This window comes from Trachypithecus francoisi, unplaced genomic scaffold (genome assembly GCF_009764315.1).
Source record: "Trachypithecus francoisi isolate TF-2019V2 unplaced genomic scaffold, Tfra_2.0 Lachesis_group0, whole genome shotgun sequence".
Taxonomy (NCBI): Eukaryota; Metazoa; Chordata; class Mammalia; order Primates; family Cercopithecidae; genus Trachypithecus; species Trachypithecus francoisi.
The window spans coordinates 100,708,435-100,715,874 of NW_022681453.1; positions in this window are offsets into that span (position 1 = coordinate 100,708,435).

Below are 7,440 nucleotides of genomic sequence, written 5' to 3' on the forward strand. Positions count from 1 at the left end.
TCTACTTTAAAGAAAAAGACCACCTGGGCCAGGCACAGTGTCTCACGCCTGTAATCCCGGCACATTGGGAGGCCGAGGAGGGTGGATTCCGAGGTCAGGATTGCCAGACCAACCTGGTCAACATGGTGAAACTCTGTCTCCACTAAAAATCCACCTGTAGTCCTAGCTACTTGGGAGGCTGAGGCAGGAGAATTCCTTGAAACCTGAAGGCGGAGGTTGCAGTGAGCCGAGATCCCGCCACTGGGCAACAATAGTGAAACTCCATCTCAAAGAAAAATAAATAAATAAATAAAATCGTATCTACCAAGCCTTTTGTTATACAACCATCCTTGAAAACATATGGCAGAACAAATTCTGTCAGTACCTCTGTGAATGGGATGTGCAAAAATGTAAAAGACTCATGGAAAGTTGTCTGCCTACATCCCAAAAATGTCTATTTGTCATGTCTGTTTCATTTATTTCAGTGGGCCAGATTTTTAAAGTTATTCTGTAACTTGTAATCTGGACACGTTTGAAGATTACAAGTCTGTTATTTTATAAAATGTCTATCAATTTAAGTGACCTTATATATTTTTTCATGCATAAACTCAATTTATGAATTTTTGGTAAAAATATCATACAAATAGTCCTGTATTCTTCATGTGTCCCACTCAATTTATCCCGTCACTAGTAAAGCTACATTTTATTACTTTATATAAAGCAATATCTGCCAGATTTCTTCATTAAAAATCACTGCTTTTCCCATTTAATAAGTGTCTCATGGTGAGATACATTGTAAATATCTTGTTCCTCATGGAACACTTACCATGTGTTTTGTTATGTACTGAAGCCTCTTGAATTCATTATTACTTTGATAGTTAACAAATGGCGATTTAAAAATTTCACTCTTTCTTTTATATGTATTTATTGGCATTCTGGTTTAGAGTTTTTTCATTTATATTGTTTTGTTTTATTACATAGCTATGGATTCATGAATTTCTATTTCATTTAATGAATTTCAATCCATGTCTATAATTTTGTATTTTAATTATTAAAATTTCCTATTTTAATTTGATAATTAAAAGTGTCACTGGAAACTACCTCAAGCTAGTTTCACTGTCTTTTGACATTTTTATACTTATGGGATTTATAGTGTAGAATGGATTTAGAAAATAATTTCTGGGCACTATGTGGGCTATTTTTATTGTTACTATTCACAGGCTGGTCACAGTAGACATATGTACAAATATCATTAGCATTCCTTTACATCAACAACAGTCAACCTGAGAGCCAAACCAGAAAGGCAATCTCATTTACAATTGTCACAAAAAGAATAAAATGCCTAGGAATACAGTTAACCAGGGAGTTGAAAGATCACTACAATGAAAATTACAAAACACTGTTTAAAGAAATCAGAGAAGACACAAATGGATGGAAAAAATATCTCATGCTCATGGATAAGAAGAGTCAATATCATTAAAATGGCCATACTGCTCAAAGTAATTTTACAGATTCAATACTATTCCTATCAAACTACGAATGATATACTTCACAGAACTAAACAAAAAAAAAAAAAAAAAAGAAAGAAAGAAAGAAAGAAAAATTTCTATGGAACATAAACAGAGCCCGAATTTGCAATTGTAAGCACAAACAAAGCTGGAGGCATCACATTACCCAACTTCAAACTATACTGCAGGGCTACAATAACCAAAACAGCATGATACTGGTACAAAAACAGGCACATAGAAATAGAACAATGGAACAAAATAGAGAGCTCAGAAATAAGATCACAAACCTACAACCACCTGATCTTCTACAACGCTTACAAAAAGAAGCAATGGGTAAAAGACATCCTATTCAATAAATGGTGTTGGGATAACTGGCTAGCCATATGCAGAAGACCGAAGCTGGACCTTTTCTTACACCATATACAAAACTCAATGCAAGAAGGATTAAAGACATAAATGTAAAATGCAAAACTATAAAATCTCTGGAAGACAACCTAGTCAGTACCATCTGAAACATGGGAATCGGCAAAAGTTTCATGACAAAGACACTTAAAGCAATCACAATGAAAGTAAAAACTGACAAGTGAGATCTAATTAAACTTAAGAGCTTCTGCACAGCAAAAAAAAAAAAAAAAAAAAAAAAAGCTATCAGCAGAGTGAACAGACAGCTTACAGAATGGAAGACAATTTTTGCAAACTATGCATCTGACAAAGGTCTAATATCCAGCATCTATAAGGAACTTAAACAAATGTACAAGAGAAAAAGAACCCATTAAAAAGTGGGCAAAGGACATGAATACTTTTCAAAAAAGACATACATGTGATCAAGAAGCATATGAAAAAAAGGCTCACTATCACTCATCATTGGAGAAATACAAATCAAAACTACAATGAGATACCATCTCACACCAGTCAGAATGGCTATACTAAAAAGTCAAAAAAAAAAAAAAAAAAAAACCAAACAGATGATGGTGAGGTTACTGACAAAAGGGAACACTTATACACTGATGGCGGGAGTGTAAATTAGTTTAACCATTCTGGAAAGCAGTATGGCAATTCCTCAAAGAGCTAAAAGCGGAACTACCATTCAACTCAGCAATCCATTACTGGGTATATACCCAGAGGAACATAAATCTTTCTACCATAAAGATGCTTGCAGGCGAAAGTTCACTGAAGCACTATTCATAGTAGAAAAGACATGGAATCAACCTAAATGCCCATCAATGACAGACTGCAAAGGAAAATATGGTCTGTATATACAATGGGATACTATGCAGTCATACAAAATGAATGAGATCATGTGTTTTGTGAGAACATGGATGGAGCTACAGGCTATTATCCTCAGTAAACTAATGCTGGAATAGAAAACCAAACATGACATGTTCTCACTTATAAGTGGGAGGTAAATGATGAGAACTTATGAACACAAAGAAGGAAACAACAGACGTTGGGGTCTTCTTGAGGGTGGAGGTCGGAGGAGGGAGAGGAGCAAAAAGTTAACTGTTGGGTATTGGGCTTAATTCCCGGGTGATGAAATAATCTGTACAACAAACCCCATGACATGAGTTTACCTATGTAACAAACCTAAACATGTATCTCTGAATCTAAAATAAAAGTTTTAAAAAAATGGCTATACTGCCCAAAACAATTTATAGATTCATTGTTATCCCTATTAAACTACCAATGCCACATTTTGTCACAGAATTAGAAAATAAAACTTTCTAAAATTAATAGGAAAACATTCGAAAGTCATATGGAAACAAAAAAAAATACTTTTTTTTTGCCATACTAGCAAAAAGAACAGAGTTGGAGCATTCCCCAACTTAAAACTATACTGCAAATTTACAGTAATCAAAACAACATGGTACTGGTACATAAAGAGAGACATAGACCAATGGGACAGAATAGAGAACTCAGATAATAATACCATACACCTGTGACCATTTGATCTTTGTCAAAGTCAACAAAAACAAGCAAAGAGGAAAAGATGCCCTAGTCAATAAATGCTGCTGCGAAAAGTGGCTAGCCACATGCAGAAGACTGACACTGGCTGTCTTCCTTACACCACATACAAATAATGACCCAAGATGGACTAAACACTTAAATGTAAAACCCAAAACTATAAAAGGTGTGGAATACAAATTAGGAAACAGCATTCTGGCCAAAGCCCCTGGCAAAGATTTCATGAAGAAGTTGCCAAAAGCAATTGCTACAAAAGCAAATATTGACATATGGGATCTTATTAAACTAAAGAGTTTCTGTACAGTAAAAGAAAGTATCAACAGAGTAAACAGAGGACTTACAGAATGGGAGAAAATATTTGCAAACTAAGGATTTGACAAAATTATAATATCCAGAATCTATAAGGAACCAATTAAGAAGCAGAAGACAACCCCATTAAAACGTAGGCAAAGGACATGAACAGACAACTTTTCAAAAGACCTACAAGCAGCCAACAAGCATACGAGAAAATGTTTTATATCACAGGTCATTAGAGAAATGCAAATCAAAACCAGAGTGAGATACTATTTCACATCAGGCAGAATCGCTACTATCAAAAAGCCAAAAAAAAAAAAAAAAAAAAAAAAAAGAAAGATCCTGGCAAGGTTGTGGAGGAAGGAGAAAGTTTATACACTGTTAGTGGGAATATAAATTAACTCAATCAGTGTGAAAGCAGTGTGGTGACTCTTCAAAGAACTTAAAACAGAATTGTCATTTGACCCAGAAATCCCATTACTGGGTATATACTCAAAGGAAAATAAATCATTCTGCCCCAAGGACACATGCACATGTATGTTCATCACAGAAATATTCACCACAGCAAAGACATGAACTCAATCTAAATCCCCATCAACTGTAGACTGGATAAACAAAATGTAGTAGATATGTACCATGGACTACTATGCAGCCTTAGAAAGAATAAGATCATGTTCTCTGCAGCAATGTGAATACAGCTGGAGGTCATTATCCTAAGTGAACACAGGAACAGAAAACCAAAGATAGCATGTTCTCACTTATAAGCGGTAGCTAAACATTCAGAACACATGGACACAAAGCAGGGAACAACAGACATTCGGATCTATTTGAGAGTGGAAGGTGGGAGGAAAGAGCATTGGGTACTGGGCTTGTTAGTTGGGTGATGAAATAATCTGGACATCCAAACCCCCATGACACACAATTTACCTATATAAAAAACCTGCATATGTTCCTGTGAACATAAAATATGAGTTAAATAAAAGTAAACGTTAAAATTAAAAATATTTTGTAGAGTAATAGAGAATCCTTCCCAACCAGTAGTTTTGCAAATGTTGCCTGTAAACATTCAGGTCTCCTGTCTCATTACATTTATATACTTTCTTGTGTGATGTAGGGAAATTAAAAGATATGTCATTTATAAATAGTGTTTGTTCATTGTTTGATTAATATACAATAAAGATGTATGCATAGAGAAAATCTACATACATTTACAAAAAGTGGTATGTTGCACATAAAATTTTGAAACCTGCTTATGAATATTTTTCATGTCAAAAATGTAATTTTAATGGACAGATATGATAACCTGGAATTAATTTTAGGTATAATGTCCACTAAGCCTCTTTCTTTATTATTTTGTAGGAGTTTAAAATTTCACATAAACTAGATGGTTACAAGCTGTATGGTACACGTTTAAAGGTAAATAAATATAAATATATGTACCAGATGGAATATATTATTATGATGTATTTTACATAGGTTGAGAGTAGAAACTCTTTCCTGACAAATTGATTTTGTTTGTGACTTTCAATAAACTTTGTTTAGAGGGTATATGAATAGGTCCAATCAAAAATAATTCTGTTATCCACAAAGCTTAGAGTAGTTATTGGCTTACACAAATTTTATGTGCTTTCAAATCATACTCTTAGTTTTAAGTTCCCCTATTCAAGCAGGCGTGTTACAAAGTCTAGTGGGTAAACTCATGTTCTATTACATGTACACAGATTATAATTAAGTTTCCTCAAAGCAATCAGAAATCTATCCGTGAATAGAGCTCAGTAAATATTCAGTAAATATTAATATAAAAGCCAATATTCTTGGTGCCAATGACATAACAGTTTCCCAAAGAGAATAAAATTGCTGTCCACATGGTGTTTATATTGTTTTTGTAATAAAGTATGTAAATTTTTACATGCTAGAAGGTGGTAAATATTTTGGAGACACATTTAGAAGGTAAAGTTTGAAAGTCGAGGTTGTTATAATTTTAAATAGAACAGATAGAAAAGACTTAACTGAGAAAGTGACTTTGGAGAACAGATTTAAAGAAGGTGAATGGTTAAGTCATGAAAGTATTTTGAGGAATGAGTATCTGTGGTCAGTAGGGACAAGAGCTCACAAGCATGTTTAGCATGCTCGAGGAGCAGGAAAGAAGGCAATGGGAGATAAGTGTAATTCAAAAGCAGGAGAACAGATGAGGTCACAGAGAAAATTGTGGGGAGTGAGGGAGGTGGCAGTTCATAAAGGGCCATATAGTGTATTGTAAAGCTCTTTCTCTGAGTGAGATGACAAATCATTCAAAGGTTTACAGTGAAAAGCTGTTACGATCTGTTTTCAATTTTAAAAAGATCATTTCCCCTGTTGTTTTGATCATATAATTGAAGAAAAGATGTGAGGGGCCAGGACTGTTATTATGGAGCCCAATTAACTAGATAGAGGGATAATCCAGGCAAGAGATAATGATGGCTTTGACTGTGGTGGTCCCAATAAAGGTTATAAAAGGGAGCCATGTTCTTCATATATTTTGAAGGTAGAACCATCAAAGTTTGTTGATGGACTGGATGTAGTGGTCAGCTAAATTAATGTCATGGGTGTTTAATATATGCAGTTGTTTATGACTCCACATTAATAAGGATCCTATACTTGATTTAGTGCTTTGTTTTTCCATCTTTAAATTTATGATAATTTTAACTTCTGACTTGTATCTTCCATCTATTTGATGGAACCATGGATCATGTTCATGATCAGAGGAGATAAGCACAATATGCCTAGCTGCCTTCATTCCTTTCTGCTTCATTCACAGAAAGTTGTCAAGATTAGCCATAAGCACATAATTCCCATAGTTGCACTATGTGTGGGAGTTCAATGATACTCAGAGACACTGGATTCCATATCACACTACCCTTGTACTCTCTTTGAGTCTTGCTGAATTCCAAAAAATAGTGGGTCCACTGGAACGTGTGCTCATATTCCATATTGACACGTCAATAATTTAGTAAATGAGGACACTGAAAACCCTGTGAGGTTATGCTTTCCTTTCCAGTAAGAACTTGCTTTGAATGCAGAAGCAGTGGTGTTCTAAGAAACAAAACTAACAAAGAATTCTATTATATCCCTTCTTACTCATGTCACTTTCCTCTATTAGCCAACTATATATGCTGATAATCATGAGATAGGAAGAATGGGAAAGATGGGACATCCACATTTCCTCTCCATTTAGTCCTTCCTAATTCCTCAGTGAACTGAAGACAGGATTAGTAAAATATGTTGTAGAGCAAGAAGTAATTAAAAATAGTTGAGTTGTTTTGTGTAGTATTTCCTCCATTCTAATAAAAACAAATTAACAAAACAAAATAAAAATCATGAGATTATTATGATGGGTGTAATCCTGGAGGAAAGTAAAATTTTGGAGATTTACAGGGAAAAAATGTGCTTATGTGACGGTTTTGGCTGGTCAGGAATAAATACAATCTACTTCACAAAGTGGTAGATTTGGCCTTTGAAAGCAGAATAAATATGATAGGACTTCAAAATTACATAAAAAATGGGATTACAAGATAGAAATAAAAGTAATAAACTTTACTTCACAACATAACCTCCATCAAGGTCAGCACACTTTTGTAAGCAGTGATATGAATATTGTTCATATCAAAATCATATGATTCATATCAGGTAACATGAGTAAGAAGGGATATATTAGAAT